General features: G+C 40.3%; 1 protein-coding gene and 1 pseudogene across 1 annotated transcript in view; one reads left to right on the top strand and one right to left on the bottom strand.

Moving 5' to 3' along the window:
* The window catches only part of EEA1 (early endosome antigen 1), a 157,066-nt gene that overhangs the window by 93,552 nt on the left and 43,232 nt on the right, over positions 1 to 20,282 (bottom strand). The window lies entirely within an intron of this gene.
* Positions 18,147 to 19,779, top strand: LOC129459209 (heterogeneous nuclear ribonucleoprotein A1-like; annotated as a pseudogene).

Consider the following 20,282-nt stretch of genomic DNA (forward strand, 5'->3'; position numbering starts at 1 on the left):
ACAGTAAAGGCCTAAAATTAATGTGTAGCCCCATAAAATATAAAAAACAAGTATAACTATATAACTAATCCCAAAATTATTATATGGTTAAAACTACCAACTAGAGTACTATGTTAAAGATGCTGATATCAAGATCCATGTTTTACAAATTTTAGGTTGCAATTCATTAATGAATTATGAAATCAACTTACTGGGTTGCAATTTTTATTTTTTTATTTTATTTTGAGAATGAGTCTCACTCTGTCACCCAGGCTGGAGTGCAATGGCGCGATCTTGGCTCACTGCAAACCTCCACCTCCTGGGTTCAAGCGATTCTCCCTGCCTCAGCCTCCTGAGGAGCTGGGATTACAGGCACCCGCCACCATGCCCGGCTAATATTTGTGCGTTTTTAGTAGAGATGGGGTTTCGCCATGTTGGCCAGGCTGGTCTCGAACTCCTGACCTCAGGTGATCCACCCGCCTCAGCCTCCCAAAGTGTTGGGATTGCAGGCATGAGCCACCATGCCCAGCCAGGCGTGGTGGCATACACCTGTAGTCCCAGCTACTCAGGAGGCTGAGGCAGGAGAATTGCTTGAACCTGGGAGGTGGAGGTTGCAGTGAGCCAAGATCATGCCACTGTACTCCAGCCTGGGCGACAGAGCAAGACTCCTTATCAAAAAAAAAAAAAAAAAAGAATATTTGTAGTCATTCATTAAATCAAAGATTTTTAAAAAATAGTAATTAGCAAAATCATGATAAAGTTATTACACATACAATTCTGCTAATTAAAGGTAGCAAGAAATAAACTTGTTTTGCTTCCATCAAGTACACCACAATTCTAAAATTCCCCTCTATTACAGATACAAAAATAAAATGGAATGTGTGTGGCAGTGGTGCTTCGGCACTGTAAGCAACAAGTAAATACATTATAACTTTGAAGGTTCTATGGAAAGTAAGTTTTATTAGAATGTACAGCTTTTACATATAAGAATGGTCATCCTCTCTTGATTCTATAAAAAAACAAAATACAATGCCCTTTAAAGATCACCGTTCCCCAAGGCTCTCTCATTGACTTCCTCCTCTTCTGATTCAGCATTCTCCCAGGTATATAACAATGCAATGGTTTTAGCTATCACTGACATGCTGATGACTCCCAAATCCGTCTATCTAGCCAATAACTCACTCCAGAATTCTTCCGGATCTTCAACCACATGTATCTCTACCTGCATCCCACAGGCATCTCAAATACAACAAATGCAAGACTCATTTCCCAAACCTCCTTTTCTCACCAACGCCCACCTTTCACCTAAACTAGAAACCTAAAAATTTGGCTAAACTACTCACTACTCTCCCTCTCACTCATTTCTAATAAAACATTAAGCATAAACATTTCTCCTTTCCATCTTCTCATCTCCATCCTCATTGCAGCTGCTCATGTTCAGACACTCAGTATCTCTTGTCCAGACTACTGCAATAACATTAGAAACAGTGCTCCCATATCCAGTCTTCCCTCTTCCTAACTAATCTTCCACAGAGCTGCCAGAGGAATCTTTCTAAAATAGATTCTTCAATATCCTTCAGCAACCTTTATCATCAAGATGGCATACAAGGTTCTGCATAACCATTCCCCTAACAACCTATGCAGTCTGATCTCCAGACACTCCCTCACCATACTTCAACACTACTAAAATACCTGCGTTTCCCTGAGCACGCCATCACACTTCAAATTTCTGTGCCTTTGCATATACTGCTTTTTCCCTCCAGGAGCACCCTCATTAGCTTATCGAGTTCCTATACTCACTGTAATACACAGCATATTGGATTTTTTTCGTCTGTATTTCCATAATGGCCACAGGTGGTACTTTAAACATACTATATTTTTCTATATTGTATATTTATTCACTGAAATATGAATGAACCTGGCAGTGCAAAAATTGGCCAAGAAAACAGAAGATCTTTAATAGCTTACAGATTATAAAATCTTCCAAGGGAGAAAATGAGCTAAGCAATAAGTACTCTGAGCACGTAAAAACTAAAAATAAATAAATAAGAAACCTGCTCCTTGAGTGCTGATGCAAAAAAATGTACATCCTCATTTATTATTTGTGCACATTATGTGGCAGAATCAAGGCTCACTGTTTATTTGGGATACTGATATGTAGACAAATATTATCATACAATGCTGTATAATACAATTACATATAAAGAATTATGGGAACACAGGAGAAGTATCCAACTCCACCTGTGGCAGCAGTTAATACTTTACAAAAATACATACACACATACATAGTATATATGTGTCTCATCTCCATCCTCATTGCAGCTGCATAGTGTATGTGTGTGTGAGAGAGAGAGAGAGTCACTGGAATTCGGTACTAAAGAATAAATAGGAGTTTACCTGGCAGAGAGAAAAGCATTCTAAGCAAATGGAGGAGCATAAACAAAGGTGCAACAAACACTATGAATAGTCATGTTACATTTAGGAAACAGAAGGCTTCTAGGTGTGTTCTGATCACAGAGCCAGAATGAAGGGCAGGGGGACAACAGGTGATAAATGCAATAATCTCCTATGAAACTCCTGAAATGAGCAAACAGTAGTATTGAGGATGTGCCTCTGGACATCAGAATACAGTGATGCCATTAGGCTCCAGAGATATGGTACTCAACATTGTCTTCTGAATGAATGAATGCTCCCAGTCAGGATGTTAGTCTAGCTGCTGTTATTCTCTTTTTCTTCAAAACCATCTGTTGGCATTCTTAGATCTCCTACCCACTGTTGTACAACACTAGTAGATATGCCTTTAGTGCAACAGTACATGTACCCATATAATGTTTAGCCTGTCATTTCTCTTTTGTGTCTCAACTTCTGCTAATAAACTAGAAAGCAAATGAAAAAGTGTTCCTCGGAGAAGCTACATCCCTATTACACGATTTAATCTTCACAACTGTGGCTTTTTGACTATTGTCTCCACTTTCAGGTTTGGGCTCCAGATACCTAAGAGTGCCAGAAAGCCAATGATCACACTGAGGTATGCCATACCTTCTTACAACTTCCAAAAATTACCAGATTAATACCCCAGAAATAAATGATTCATTCCTAATGAGAAATTTTAGAAATCAGTAACATACATTTCATTATAGAAATATTCCACATAAGTGAATTTTCCATGTGATTAAGATTTCCTTGCTTAAATAAAACTTAAATTTGGGGACATTTCTAATAAAAATAAATCTTACTAAAATACATGTAATTCCTCACCTTCTCAAATAGATGATATTAAACCTTTTCCTAATGCCTCCAAGACATAAATATTTATCACTGAAAAGATGTCTTCTACCCTATTAATTCTGGCAAGCCTCTTTAATTCTTATACCCACATTTTATAGTTTGCCTGCTCTATATTTCAACAGTCATTACTAAAAATTCTTAGCATACTAGCTCTGGGAATGCTAACCTGTAATAAATGGGATGGGTAGATATTTTTTAAAAAGTGTATTAAAACCCATCATTTGAGTTTAGAATGAGTGCCTCAGGGATGTCCCACGAACAGATTGCATGATCTTTAGGTTCATGGACTTTGAAAACCAATTTGATATGAGACTCCTCTATTTTTTTCTAAATGATCTCCAAGGGGATCGAGGTTGCTAGATAGATAAATTCCAGAGAAGGACTGTTAGCTAACAATAACACACTAAAACTAGCCAGCTACATTTATTTCCCTTAGTCATTTCAAATTTGTCACCAATTTCCAAAAAACACAATTTACTTAAGATTAAAAACAATATATTCAGTACTTCTAGAGTTTGGTTATCTGTAATCCTTTCTCATATCCACTGCAACTAAGAACTTACCTTAACTGGAACTTAAGGTACTCCTGTTGTACCAAGTATCCTTTTAGTTAAAAGAAAAAGCCCTGGCCGGGCACAGTTGTTCATGCTCATAATCCCAGCACTTTGGCAGGCCAAGGCAGGCAGATCACTTGAGGCCAGGAGTTCTAGACTACCCTAGCCAACATGGTGAAACCCCATCTCTATTTAAAAAAAAATATATATATACAAAAAATTAGCTGGGCATGCTGGTGCACCCTTGTAGTCCCAGCTACTTGGGAGGCTGAGGCAAGAGAATTGTTTGAACCCGAGAGGTGGAGGTTGCAGTAAGCCAAAATTGCACCACTGCACTCCAGCCTGGGTGACACAGTGAGATTCTGCCTCAAAAAAAAAAAAAAAAAAAAAAAAAAGGAAAGCCCTTACTTCAAGTGTGGAGTAGGTGAGATTATTACTTTTGATTTTGGCTAGTCTATCAAGAAGAAAAGTTGACCCACAAGGTCCAGAAGGATAACATGTGATAAAATGCTAAGCAGATTTTCAAGAATCTTTTATGCCTCCATCTTTGCTTGCACTGCTTCAGCCGGTTTAATTGGTATCATCCTACATGCACCCATTTTCTCCACCACAGTTAAAATCTCTGGTTTAACTGTCCTCCTATAAAGTTTTTCCTGAGTTCCTCTCATGCTGAATTAGCCACTGCACTTTTTGCAAATAATACCTATCACAGAAACCTCCTGGGGTAGAGATTGTACCTTATTCACCTATTATCTCCCTCACCTGCCAAAATATCTGCCACATAAAAGGTACTCCATTAATATGTCAAATAACTAAATGTGGTTAAGAGTGCTTTCTTATATACATAATTACCTCACAGAAAAAAAGTAATTTTTGGTCTTTCTGGTGCAAAAGGTTGCATTATTTTATAAAATTTATAAAATATGTTTTAAAAGCTATGTTTCCTTTGTTTTTGGAACACCATAGTGATTTTCAAAGAAAACACATTATCAGGATCATCTGAGAAATTCTTTTCAGCCTGAAAATGGGCAGCACTTCCCCTAACTTGCTCCTCTCCTCAGCCTTTGTTATGTGCAGCCTCAGATACTGGGAAATACTGAGAAATATTTTTGGAGTGATCCACTGTTACTTATGACAGTATGTCATTCTGTCACCTTCCTCAAGTCTAGGGGAGTTAAAACAAAAATTGAGACAGTCTGAGATTCAAGTTCTAATGCTGTATATTTTCCCGAATAGGGACAATAACTGTTCATATGCAAAGTCTTCTTTCCTTCTTTTTTTTTTTTTTTTTTTTTTTTTGGCGATGGTGGGGCAGGGACACGACAGAGTCTCACTCTGTTGCCCAGGCTGGAGTGCACAGGCGTGATCTTGGCTCACTACAATCCCTGCCTCCCAGGTTCAAGCGATTCTTGTGCCTCAGCCTTCCCTGTAGCTAGAAGTACAGGCAGATGCCACAACACCCAGCTAGTTTTTGTATTTTTAGTAGAGACAGGGTTTCACCATGTTGGCCAGGCTGGTCTCAAACTCCTGAGCTCAGTGGTCAGGCTGGTCTCAAACTCCTGACCTCAAGTGATCTGCCCACCTCAACCTCCCAAAGTGCTGGGATTACAGGCGTGAGCAACAGTGCCCAGCCTCAAAGTCCTCTTTCTAGGTAACAGCAAAGTATTTTATACTAAAGCATTTTAATACATCCATTAATGAAACATTAACAAAATGATAAAAATATAACTTACCAATGTTGGAATAATATTCACTTAATATTTTGATTTCATGGCAAAACTGATACAAAACATTAACTTAAATTTCTGTATTTATTTACAAATTCACAAAGAGACAGCTGCAAACAGTAAGAGAAACCACACAGACTTCCCAAGAGCCTCTTTTCCTTATTGAAACTTCCTTTAAGCATGCATAATTAAAGCAATCCATATTCCCTTGTAGCGTAAAAAGTTAAGCAACACCCAGGCAAGGAAAAACGAGCTATTTTGAGCAACCCAAAACCAAGCTGCTAAAACAAAATATACAGGACCCACAGTAACACTGGAGTCATTAAGAAGTTCCTGTCCTCTTGTTTCATTTTCATCGTGCACTTTCTGGTAATGCTCCGATAAATCAATAGCAGTTACACATCTTTTCATACATAAGGGGCAGATGAAACCCTGTGAAATAACGACTTTTAGAAAAATATACAGAAAAATATTTTTATAAAACAAGACAATGCAAATAGAAATAACAAGAAAATAATTAGTGTATCTCTTTTGGTATACGTAAGGAAAATTTTCAAGTGGTAACTGTACAAAAGGTGAAAATCTATCCAAAGTAGGACTTCTAAAATTAGTTCCCATCCTTATGCTATAAATTTGCATTGGTTCAATTTCTTTTCATTATGGTATCCAGTTGCTTCAGTTAGAATATTATTTTGTTTATGACACTTTTAAAAAATTCTTTGTTTATGACACTTTGTCCTTACTTATGTAAGACCTATTATCGGCAAGTTAGCTTTTGTTTTATTTTATTTTATTTATTTATTTATTTATGAGACAATTTCACTCTGTTGCCCAGGCTGTAGTGCAATGGTGCGATCTCAGCTCACTGCCATCTCCGCCTCCCCGGTTCAAGGGATTCTCGTGCCTCAGCCTCCCGAGTAGCTGGGACTACAGGCACATACCACCACGTCCGGATAATTTTTTTTTTTTTTTTTTTTTTTTGAGACAGAGTCTCACTCTGTCGCCCAGACTGGAATGCAGTGGCACGATCTTGGCTCACTGCAACCTCCTCCTCCCAGGTTCAAGCAATTCTCCTGCCTCGGCCTCCTGAGTAGCTGAGACTACAGGCACATGCCACCACACCTGGCCAATTTTTGTATTTTTAGTAGAAATGGGGTTTCACCATGTTGGCCAGGCTGGTCTCCAACTCCTGACCTGAGAAGATCTGTCTGCCTCGGCCTCCCAAGGTGCTGAGATTACAGGCGTGAGCCACCACGCCCAGCCGGGATCAAGAAATTACTGGCAAGCATAACAAATACTTTTATGTCATATAATGTGTTCAACAAAGAAGTTCTCTTTGAAAGTAATTTAATGAAAGTAATTTTTAGTCTTTACTATATTCCACTAGCTTGAGATCCCATTCTTCCCCACACCCATAATTCCCAGCAGATGATTCTTCCTTGTAATTTTCTGAGCCAAATAAAACCATCTTCAAACAGTATTTCAAATTCCATATACCTAGCAATATCTATATTTTAAAATACGGGCTGTTATACTGATCTATGTATGGCTTGAGGTTTTGTCAAATAAGAATAATAGGATGAGGGGCTGGGCATGGTGGCTCATGCCTGCATCCCCAGCACTTTGGGAGGCCAAGGCAGGCAGATCACTTGAGGTCAGGAGTTCGAGACCAGTCTGGCCAACATGGTGAAACCCCATCTCTCCTAAAAATATAAAAATTAGCCAGGCATGGTGGTGTGCACCTGTAATCCCAGCTACTAGGGAGGCTCAGGCCAGAGAATGGCTTGAACCCGGGTGGGTTGGGGAGGTTGCAGTGAGCCAGGATCACACCACTGCACTCCAGCCTGGGTGACAGAGTGAGACTCTGTCTCAAACAAAAAAAAAGAATAATAGGATGACAGACTAGAATTGAAAGCATCAGGGAGAAAGTAAATAAAATGAAGACAGCAATAAGGATGAAATGCTATAACATCATGAGTGTCAGTGTCAAAAACAGATGTGGGCTTGGGTCTTGGGTCTCAACCAATGCCTAATTATATGACCTTAAGGAAATCACTTTGCAAAATACTAAATACAGTGCTTGAGATATTGTAAGTGCTCAAAGAATATGAACTGCCATTAGATGTACACTTAAAGATGAAAGGGAAGGACTGAAAGACTAGATGAAAAGATAGCAATTAAAAAACTAGATTACTCAGCAAGGCCAAGGAAATGAAGTAGTGAGAATATGAAGAAGAAAGTTTGTGAGAGGATAGACAATTATGGTAAAGAATGGGGAGATATGACTTTAATATTTCAGGTGAAACTATTGTTCCTGATGATACAGTAGAAGGTACTGCCATGGAATTGAGTAGCTAGAAAAGAGATACGGGCCGGGCGCGGTGGCTCACGCTTGTAATCCCAGCACTTTGGGAGGCTGAGGCAGGCAGATCACGAGGTCAGGAGATCGAGACCACGGTGAAACCCCGTCTCTACTAAAAAACACAAAAAATTAGCCGGGCGTGGTGGCGGGCGCCTGTAGTCCCAGCTACTCGGAGAGGCTGAGGCAGGAGAATGGCGTGAACCCGGGAGGCAGAACTTGCAGCGAGCCGAGATTGCGCCACTGCACTCCAGCCTGGGCGACAGAGCAAGACTCCGTCTCAAAAAAAAAAAAAAATTAAAAAAAAAAATAATAATAATAATAAATTTAAAAATTTTAAAAAAAGAGAGATACGAAAGATCATTGACATTGACAACATTAAGGAACTGGGAGGTTAAAATGTTCCTTGAGTTATCAAAGTCACTTAGAATAGCAAGGAGAGAGAGGAAGACTGAAAACAGATGCCAGATGGGAAGCAAGACAGGGTAGCAATTAAGACCTAGGCTTGGGCTTGAATCCTGGATTCATACCGCTCTTAGTAGCTATGTGACCTTCAATTTCCTCATCTGTTAAGTGGAATAACAATAACGCTTACTTCATATGAATCTCATGACAATTAAATAATACATGCAATGCACTTATCATTGTACCTGGTACAAAGAAAACATTCAGTAAACGTTAGCTATCATTACTTTAATTATTCCTTTTGGCAATAACCCTTAAAGGAGATTATCCAGGGGATGAAAGTGAGGAATATGAGTTCATCTTTTTTTTTTTTAACTGATGAAAGAGTTGTCTTCCAGACGACCACAGTCTCAAGTGCTAGAACTACAGAACAATTCTTCTTTAAAAGATGCTTCAGCCGGGCACAATGGCTCACACCTGTAATGCCAGCACTTTGGGAGGCTAAAGCAGGCAGATCGCTTGAGCCTAGGAATTTGAGACCTGCCTTGGCAACATGCTAAATCTCCATCTCTACAAAAAAACACACACACAAAAAAAAATTAGCCAGGCATGGTGGCATGCACCTAAAGTCCCAGGTACTTGGGAGGTTGAGGCGGGAAGATCACTTGAGCCCAGGAGGTCCAGGCTGTGGTGAGCCATGTTCACACCACTGCACTCCAGCCCAGGCAATAGAGTGAGACCCTGTCTCAAAAAAGAAGGAGAAAAAAGAAAAAAAGAAAAAGAAAAATATGCTTCATTTGTTTTGTTTTGTTTGAGACAGAGTCTCGCTCTGTCACCAAGGCTGGAGTGCAGTGGCATAATCTCAGCTCACTGCAACCTCTGCCTCCCAGGTTCAAGCGATTCTCCTGCCTCAGCCTCCCAAGTAGCTGGGATTACAGGCGCTTGCCACCACGCCTGGCTAATTTTTGTATTTTTAGTAGAGACGGGGTTTCACCATGTTGGCCAAGCTGGTCTCGAACTCCTGACCTCAGGTGATCCACCTGCCTCAGCCTCCCAAAGTGCTGGGATTACAGGCGTGAGCCACAGTGCCTGGCTGTTTTGTTATCACCACCACAGCTTTAGGCTGCCTTTCACTTTACTCTCGTTTTTCACTGTTAAGTTTCCATATACAGTCATTCATTCAAAAAGTATTTACTTGCTGGTATTCTACCATGCAGTAGGGTAACTGTGGTTAACAGTGAAATATTGTATATCACAAAATAGCTAAAAGAGAGCCTTTTGAATGCTCTCACCACAAAGAAACGATACATGAATGAGGTGATGGATACACTAACTACACTGATTGGATTATTATACAACATAGATATGTATTGAACATCAAAATGTAACCCACAAATAGGTGTAATTAAAATGTGTCAATTTAAAAAGTAAATAAATTTTTTTAAGTACTATATGATTTTTTAAAAATCACATGGGCATGTGATTACTATGTTCTAGCTGTTGTGATATGGTGCTAAGAATATAATGATAAATAAGACAAGGTCTTCACCCTCAAGAAGCTTACAGACTCTCTGAAAAAGTTACCCAAAAAAATGACATTTTAGGCCAGGCACAGTGGCTCATGCCTGTAATCCTAGCACTTTGAGAGGCCGAGGCAGGCGGATCACAAGGTCAAGAGATCAAGACTATCCTGGCCAATGGTCTATTAAAAATACAAAAATTAGCTGGGCGTGGTGGCACGCCCCTGTGATCTCAGCTACTCGGGAGGCTAAGGCAGGAGAATTGCTTGAACCCAGGAGGCAGAGATTGCAGTGAGCCAAGATTGCGCCACTGCACTCCAGACTGGGCAACAGAGTGATACTCGTCTCAAAAAAGAAAAAATTACATTTTATGCCCCACTAATCAGAAAATCCTATTAGATCCACATTCAAAATGTATCCAGAATCTCAGCACCTCTACTGTTACCACTCTGCTCCAAGTCACCATCACATTGTACATAGATCATTACAATAGCCTCCTAACACTCTCTTTGCTCCTACCCTCACCCCACTAACACACAGCAGCTAGAGTGTATCCCATAAAAATGCAAATCAAATCTTGTTGTTTCCTTGCTTAAAATTATCCGATAGCTTTCTACGACAGTAACAGTTAAAAACTAAAGTCTGTATAATAGTCTATGAGGCCCTACAAGAGGCAGGCCTGATCACTGACCCAATCTCCCCCTTGCTCACTATGCTAGAGCTACACTAGCCTCCTGGTTGCTTTTTCAACATGAGAGACATATTCCCACCTTAGAGACCTGCTGTTCCACAGATCTGGAAAAATACTTGCCCCAGAAATCCACGTGACTCATTTCCTCACCTCCTTCAGTTCTTTTTGTGTTATCCCCTCCTCAGAGAAGTCTTCCCTGGTAACTATTTAAAATTGCAGCCACCAAGAACACTTTATATGCCCCCTTTCCTGCTTTATTTTTTTCAATAACACCAACTGTCTAACTTGATACATTTTTTATTTATTTATTTTTGAGACAGGGTCTCACTCTATCATCCCAGCTGGAGTGCAGTAGCACAATCATGGTTAACTTGCGGCCTCGAACTCCTGGGCTCAAGCGATCCTCCCACCTTAGCCTCCTGAGTAGCTGATAATACAAGTGCATGCCACCACTCTTGGCTAATTTTCTTTTTTATTTTTTGTAGAGATGGAATCTCCCTATGTTGTCCAGGCTGGTCTTAGGTGATCCTCCCACCTCAGCCTCCCAAAGTGCTGAGATTACAGGCATAAGCCACCATGCCTGGCCAATACATGTTTAGTATGTTTTTATTTTTGCCTATTTCCACCCACTTGAATGTAAGCTCCACCAGGATAAATATTTTTTAGTTTATCCTAACTAATGGGTAAAAGGGAGCTCTTTCACCCATCCCACCACATGAGGACACAGGGATAAGACCCCATCTATGAACCAGGAAATGGGCCCTCAACAGACATCAAATCTGCCAGCACCTTGATCTTGGACTTCTCATCCTCTAGAACTAAACTATAACTGAGAAATAAATTTCTGCAGTTTATAAGCTACCAAGTCTGTAGTATTTTATAATAGCAGTCTGAACTTACTAAGATAAGCAGGTGAGGTACAGAGATTAGTTTATTGAAAAGCCCGAGAAAAGAAAAAACTTGGCACACTATAAAAACAGAGAGAGAATTCAGTATGCCTGGATCAGAGTATCAAGAAGACTATGAGAAGAAATGAAGCTATAGAAGTAAAAAGAAAGCAGATCACCAAAAAAGAGATAAACAACAAAAAAACTTCTAGAACAAGCTAAAGAATTTAGACTTTATTCTAAGGATAACTGATTGAAAGCCATTAACCTGGCTGTTGTTTTGTTTGTTTGTTTGTTTTTTGAGACAGAGTCTTGCTTTATCACCTAGGCTGGAGTGCAGTGGCACGAGCTCAGCTCACTGCAACCTCTGCCTCCCAGGCACAAGAAATTCTCATGCCTCAGCCTCCCAAGTAGCTGGGATTACAGGCATGCGCTGTCATGTCCAGCTAAATTTTTTTTTTTTTTTTTTTTTTTTTTTTTGTATTTTTAGTAGGGACAGGATTTCTCCATGTTGGCCAGGCTAGTCTCAAATTCCTGGCCTCAACTGATCCACCAGCCTGGGCATCCAAGCGCTGGGATTACAGGCATGAGCCACCATTCCCGGCCTAACCTGGGTTTTAACCAGGAAAATGGCATCATAAAATCCTAGCGATATTTTAAAAGAATAGATTCAATTGGAAGAGAGAGGAGATACGAGGTGGGTAACATCAGATAAAAGGAGGATAGTTACAATAATATGGGAGAGTTAATGATTGATGGTAGTCTGTGTTAAGGCAGTAACAGAATGGATTAAAATTATTGCTTAAGCAATTTCAATAGAAAAGGTTTTCCAAGGAGGTGATAATTGAACTAAAATTAAAATATTTTTTTGTGTGTGTGTGTGACAAAGTCTTGCTCTGTCACCCAGGCGGGAGTGCAGTGGTGCGATCTTGGCTCACGGCAACCTCCACCTTCTGGGTTCAAGTGATCCTCTTGCTTCAGCCTCCTGAGTAGCTGGGACTACAGGTGCGTGCCACCACATCCTTTAGTAGAGATGGGGTTTCACCATGTCGGTCAGGCTGGTCTCGAACTCCTGATTTCGTGATCCGCCCGCCTTGGCCTCCCAAAGTGTTGGGATTATAGGCATGAGCCACCACGCTCGGCCTAGGAAATGAGACTTGATAGGTAGGTAAAGGCCACATATGCAGGGCCTTATAGACCACAATACGATATAATGGAATTTATTTTGCATAATAGGAAGCCAATGAATTTTTTTTTTTCTTTTCTTGCTGGGAAGCATAGCCTCCAGCAGAAGCTGGAAGCAGGCATTTCCTAAAGCCAATGACGATTTTAATTCAGGGAATGGCCTGATCTGATTCCAGTCCTTCTGGTTGCTCTTTGGAGAACTGGCCTAAAATGATAAGGATGATACACCCTTATGATCATCTAGGTGAAAGACAGATGGCAGCAGAAATAGAAAGAAGACAAGACCAGGCACAGTGGCTCACACTTATAATCCTAACACTTCAGGAGGCCAAGGTGAGAGGACTGCTTGAAGCCAGGAGCTTGAGACCAGCTGGGGCAACATAGCAAGACCCCTTGCTACAAGAAAATTAAAAATTAAATTTCCACACAGCTTCCTTTGGAAAAAAAAAAAAAGGTGGGGGAACGGACTGAAGATATATCTGGGGACTAGAATGAATAGGATTTATCATGTACTGAATATGGTGGATGAGGAAAAGGAAGAATCAAGTTTGCTCTGAAATCCTTAGCTTCAATATCTGAGATTTTCTACAATTTTCAGCTTTCTAAGACAGCTAAAAGAATAGCAAGTTGAATGTTGGGATAGGAAAGGGTGGAGGGCAAGAATTTAACTTAAACATTAAATTTAGGACAAATATTAAATTTAAAATGCATATTAAAGTCCTAAGCTTCCACCTTAAGAATCTAGAAAAAAGATGAGCAAACTAAATCCAAAGTAAGTAGATGGAGGAAATTAAATATAAAAGCAGAAACCAATAAAAGAGAAAAGCAAAACACAGAGAAAATTAACGAAGTCAAAAGTTGGCTATCTTAAAAATTAATAAATGGATAAACTAATAGGAATAATTAGGAAAGAAAGAAAAGGATAAAATATTTTCTCTCTTACCAAAATCATGGGATATCACTACAGATGCTATAGACGTTTATGCCAATAAATTCAACACATTAGATGAAATAACAGATTCCTTAAAAACACAATTCACCAAAACTGACTCAAAAAGAAACAGAGAATCTGAGTAATAATCAATGCACTTCCCAAAAAGGAAGCTCCAAGCCCAGATGGTTTTACTAGTGCATTCTAGCAAACATTCAAGGTATAATTAGTGCCTATTTCTTTCAGAAAATATAGGAAGGAGTGCTTCCTAATTTATGAGGCCAGGAAAACCCAGATACCAAAACCAGATACAAACATTTCAAAAAAGAAAATTACAGACTGATATCCCTCATGACCAAATGAAAAGGTCCCCCAAAAATATATAAACAAATGAAATCTAGCAGTATACAGGCTGAGCATCCATTATCTGAAATGCTTGAGACACTTTTGGATTCTGGATTTTTTTGTTGTTGTTGTATTTTGGAATGTTTACATGATACTTACCAGTTGGACATCCTAATCCAAAAAATCCAAAATCTGAAATGCACACCATTTCGGCACTCAAGTTTGGAGTTTTGGAGCATTTCGGATTTTGAATTTTCAGATTAGGGATGCTCCACCTGTATTAAAATAGTAATAACAACACAGCAAGACCAAGTGGAGCTTATCCTAGAAACAAGAGTAGACCAACATTCAAAAATCAATGTAAATCATCGCAATAACCGAAGGAGAAAATCATATTATCATCTCAATAGATGTGGGAAAAGCATTTGGCAATATTCAAAATTCATTCAAAGGGAAGGGGGAGGGGAAAAGAAGGGAGATAGGGAGGGAGGAAAGGGGAAAAGCTCTCAGAAAACTAGAAAGCATCCTTAAGCTGATCAGAAAAAAACCCATGGCTACCATCATTCTCAGTGGTAAAAACCTTAAATGTTATTCCCCTAAGTTCACAAAGTAAAATACTTACTCTCCCCAATTCTATTTAATATTTGACCCAAATTAAGGCCCAATATTGTGTGCTGCCTTGACATCTGGTATAACTGGGAGGGCCTCAAATGGCCTTAAATGGCCTAACCACAAGTTTGCCTCCCCATTCTGCTCCCACAGATAAGGCTGCCTACTCAAACAGCCCTTCTGATCACAGGGACCAGGCACAGTGCCTGCTTATCCCTACGTAGTGGCTTTCCCATGTCCTGGTCCCCTGCCAGCCCACAGACTTATCCAAACAATCCAATCATATCCTTCTGTAGGAACCAGAAGGCACCCCAGCCTCTTGATATCACCAAGCCTGCCTCCCACAGCCCCTGGTTGTTCATTTTGTTCCCAAATGTAATTTTCATGTAGCCATGCATGGCATGTAGTGTCTTTCTCCCCTAGGCTGTAAACATATAACAAACTGCTGTTGATCTCAACTGTCCAGTGTCACGTGTTGTATGTTCAGCCATCCCCATAACCCTAGGGCAAAATCCCTCCTTCACCACACGGTACATAGGAGGCAATGAAAACACTGGCAAATGCAAATGACTTGCACCCGGTATAAAGGAGTCTTACAATTCAATAATAAAAAGATAATCCAATGTTTTTGGGTTTTTTTTGAGTTGTGGTCTCACTCTGTCACTCTAACTGGAGTGCAGTGATGCAATCTCGGCTCACTGCAGCCTCTACCTCACAGGATCAAGCGATTCTCCTGCCTCAACCTTTCAAGTAGCTGGGATTACAGGCACACGCCACAATGCCTGGCTAATTTTTTTTGGCGGGGTGCGGGGCAGGGAGGACTGAGTCTCACTCTGTCGCCCAGGCTGGAGTATAGTCATACAATCTCGGCTCACTGTAAGCTCCGCCTCCAGAGTTCTCACCACTCTCCTGCCTCAGCCTCCTGAGTAGCTGGGACTACAGGGACCCGCCACCACGCCCAGCTAACTTTTTGTATTTTTAGTAGAGACGGGTTTTCACGGTGTTAGCCAGGATGGTCTTGATCTCCTGCTCGTGATCAGCCCACCTCAGCCTCCCAAAGTGCTGGGATTACAAGCGTGAGCTACCGCACCTGGCTTAATTTTTAAAATAGGTCCATTTCCAGTTCCAGAAAAAATGGCATAGATGCACTTTTCCTTATTCCTTCTGCCAAGTAGAGCTAAAATTCATGGACATTATATATAAAACAAATGTAAGAAGACTCTGAAAGACACAGAGAGGAAGGCAGACCAGTTAGTGATCTCAGGAGCCAAGACTGACTGATGAAGTTCTTTGCCTCATATATTCTGAAATGAATACTAGAGAAGCCAGCAATCTGGAAACACCAGACCATGCTAACAAGAGAAGCCTGCTCTCTCTAGGTGCATGATCAGGGAAGAGGTAGTCCTCTCACTGCTAAATCTGACTGGCTTTTTAGAAAAGGGGCTCAGTGTAGTAGATCATGCCTGTAATCCCAGCACTTTGGGAAGCTGAGGCGGGTGGATTGTTTGAGCCCAGGAATTCCAGACTAGCCTCGGAAACATGGCAAGACCCCATCTCTATGAAAAAAAACAAAAATTAGCAGGGCCATGGTGATGCGTGCCTATGGTCCCAGCTACCTACTCTACTCAGGAGGTGGTGGTAGGAAGATCACTTGAGCCCGGGAGATGGAGCAGTGATCACACCACCGCACTCAGCCTGGGCAACAGAGTGAGATGGAGAGGAGGAGGGGAGGGAAAGAAGGAATGGAGGAAAGGAAAGGAAAAGGAAGAAAGAGGGAAAGAAAGGAGATGCAGTACTGAGATACTACAACATCTGGAGGTCAGTTGGAGAGGCAGGAAAAACACCAGAAGAGAGGTATCAGAGAAGCACAAGAAAGACTGCGTTATTAGACAGCAAGAGTTGACTGGACTAAATGCTTCTAAGAAGTAAAGTAAGATGAGGACAAAGAAGCAAAGATGAGAATTAGTAAAAGATAGGCCATTAGTGAGTAGTTTCAATGGAAAAACTGAGGATGGAAGCCAGATTGGAATAGGATAAACAATAAACAAAGACATTTGCTTCCAGCAATACAGTGTACTAAACAGTCTGAACTGTCCTGATGAAAACAATGAAATGATATAAAATATCACTTATTACATTATGTATTACATATATTATATATTATTACAGCTGACCCTCGAACACCACAAGTTTGAACTGTGTGGGTCCACTTATACGTGGATTTTCTTCCACCTCTGCCTCCTCTGAGACAGCAAGACCAACTCCATTTCTTCCTCCTCCTCCTCATCCTACTCAACATAAAGACAAAGATGAAGACTTTTATGACCTTCCACTTAAAGAATAGTAAATGTATTTTCTCTTTGTTATGACTTTCCTTTTCTTTTTTTCTTTTTTGGCTCTATGGAATCTTTCTAGTCATATGATTTTTCTTTTTTCTTTTTTTTTTTTTTTTGAGAGAAAGTCTCACTCTGTTGCCCAGGCTGGAGTGCAGTGGAGTGATCTCAGCTCACTGCAACCTCTGCCTCCTGAGTTCAAGTGATTCTCCTGCCTCAGCCTCCCGAGTAGCTGGGATTATAGTCACGTGCCACCATGCCTCACTAATTTTTGTATTTTTAGTAGAGACATGGTTTCATCACGTTGGCCAGGCTGGTCTCAAACTCCTGACCTCAAGTGATCTGCCCACCTCGGCCTCCCAAAGTGCGGGATCACATCTGGCCTCTTTTTTTTTTTTTTTTTTCCCACTTTTATTTTAGATTCAGAGGGTATATGTGCAGGTTTGTTACCTGGGTATACTGCATGATGCTGAGGTCTGGGGTACAAATGATCTTGTCACCCAGGTACTAAGCATAGTACTCAACAGTCAGATTTTCAACCATTGCCCACCTCCTTCCCTACTCATTCTAGTAATCTCCAGTTTCTATTGTTGCCATCTTTATGTCCATGAGTACCCAATGTTTAGCTCCCATTTATAAGTGAGAACAAGCAGTATTTGGTTTTCTGTTCCTGTGTTAATTTGCTTGGGATAATAGCCTCTAGCTGCATCAGTATTGCTACAAAGAATATGATTTTGTTATTTTTATGCCTGCATGGTATTCTGTGGTATATATGTACCACATATATATATATATTTTTTTATCCAATCCACCACTGATGGGCACATAAGCCGATTCCATTTATTTGCTATTGTGAATAGTGCTGTAATGAATATACAAATGCATATGTCTTTTTGGTAGAACGGTTTGTTTTGTTCAGATATATACTCAGTAATGGATTACTGGGTTGAATGGTAGTCCTGTTTTAAGTTCTTTAAATCTCGAAACTGCTTTCCACAGTGGCTGAACTAATTTACATTCCCACCAACAATGTATAAGCATCCTCTTTTCTCTGCAGCCTCACCAACATTTGGTTTTTGATATTTTAATAATAGCCATTCTAACTGGTGTGAGATGGTATCTCATTGGGTTTCTGATTTGCATTTCTCTGATGATTAGACATATGGACCATTTTGTCACATTTCTTGGCCACTTGTATGTTGTCCTCTCAGAAGTGACTGTTCGTGTCTTTTGACCATTTTTTAATGGGTTTTTTTTGCTTGTTCAACTGTTTAAGTTTCTTATAGATTCTAGATATTAGCCCTTTGATATCTGCAAACTTAGCCGCACAGTTTGCAAATATTTTCTCCCATTCTGCAGGCTATCTCTTTACTCTGTTGATAGTTTCTTTCGCTGTGCAGAGGCTCTTTAATTAGTCCGGCTTGCCAATTTCTGATTTTGTTGCAATTGCTTTTGAGGACTTAGTTATAAATTCTCTCCCGACACTAATGTCCAGAATGATGTTTCCTAGGTTTTCTTCTAAGATTCTTATAGTTTAAGGTCTTACATTTAAATCTTTAATCCACTTTGAGTTAAATTGTGTGTATGGTGAAAGATAGGAAATCCAGTTTCATTCTTCTGCATAAGCCACATGATTTTCTTAATAATATTTTCTTTTCTCTATCTTACTTTATTGTAAGAATACAGTGAGACACGTTCATCAGCTTCTTCCTTTCTGCCCGCGGACACTGCTGAAGAAGCATCGTTAAAGTCTCTCTTCTCCCTTCCAACATGTCTAAGTCAGAGTCTCCTAAAGAGCCCGAACAGCTGAGGAAGCTCTTCATTGGAGGGTTTAGCTTTGAAACAACTGATGAGAGCCTGAGGAGCCATTTTGAGCAATGAGGAACGCTCACGGACTGTGTGGTAATGAGAGATCCAAACACCAAGCGCTCCAGGGGCTTTGGGTTCATTACCTATGCCACTGTGGAGGAGGTGGATGCAGCCATGAATGCAAGGCCACACAAGGTGGATGCAAGAGTTGTGGAACCAAAGAGAGCTGTCTCAAGAGAAGATTCTCAAAGACCAGGTGCCCACTTAACTATGAAAAATATATTTTTTGGTGGCATTAAAGAAGGCACTGAAGAACATCACCTAAGAGATTATTTTGAACAGTATGGAAAAATTGAAGTGACTGAAATCATGACTGACTGAGGCAGTGGCAAGAAAAGGGGCTTTGCCTTTGTAACCTTTGATGACCATGACTCCGTGGATAAGACTGTCATTCAGAAATATCATACTGTGAATGGTCACAACTGTGAAGTTAGGAAAGCCCTGTCAAAGCAAGAGATGGCTAGTGCTTTATCCAGCCAAAGAGGCTGAAGTGGTTCTAGAAACTTTGGTGGTGGTTGTGGAGGTGGTTTTGGCGGGAATGACAACTCTGGTAGTGGAGGAAACTTCAGTGGTGGTGGTGGATATGGTGGCAGTGGGGCTGGCTATAATGGATTTGGTAATGATGGAAGCAATTTTGGAGGTGGTGGAAGCTACAGTGATTTTGGCAATTACAACAATCAGTCTTCAAATTTTGGACCCATGAAGGGAGGAAACCTTGAAGGAAGAAGCCCAGATCCCTATGGTGGTGGAGGTCAATACTTTGCCAAACCATGAAACCAAGACGGCTATGGTGGGTCCAGTAGCAGCAGTAGCTATGGCAGTGGCAGAAGATTTTAATTAGGAAACAAAGCTTAGCAGGAGAGGAGAGCCAGAGAAGTGACAGGGAAGCTACAGGTTACAACAGATTAGTGAACTCAGCCAAGCACAGTGGTGGCAGGGCCTAGCTGCTACAAAGAAGACCTGTTTTAGACAAATACTCATGGGTATGGGCAAAAAACTCGAGGACTGTATTTGTGACTAATTGTATAGTAAGTCATTTTAGTTTCTATTCTGTGGAAGGTGTAAAGCATTCCAACAAGGGTTTCAATGTAGATTTTTTTTTTTGCATCCATGTTGTTGATTGCTAAATGTAATAGTCTGATCATGATGCTGAATAAATGTCTTTTTTTAATGTGCGAAGAAAAAAAAGAATACAGTGTATAATATATATATATAGCATGCAAAATATGTGTGAATCAACTGTTTATATTATAGGTAAGGCTTCTGGTCAACAATAGGCTATTAGTAGTTAAGTTTTTGGGGAGTCAAAAGTTATACATGAATTTCAACTGGAGGTTGGCACTCAAATTGTTCAAAGGTCAGCTACACGTTATAAAATATAAAATATTATATAAACAGAACCAAAGTAAGCTTTCACCCTGAATATTTCTTTAATGTCCTGGAGACCATGATATTTCCAATTCAACTTAGAAGCTGTTAAAGGCACCATGTTAAAACCTAGAGCTTGTCCAAGGTAAGAAGCCAAACTCAATGTAAAGGTAAAAAGGAAACAAACCTCAGAGAGACAGAGAGAGAGACCAACCAAGACCTTGTCTGTACC

Source organism: Symphalangus syndactylus, chromosome 13, assembly GCF_028878055.3.
Source record: "Symphalangus syndactylus isolate Jambi chromosome 13, NHGRI_mSymSyn1-v2.1_pri, whole genome shotgun sequence".
NCBI lineage: Eukaryota > Metazoa > Chordata > Mammalia > Primates > Hylobatidae > Symphalangus > Symphalangus syndactylus.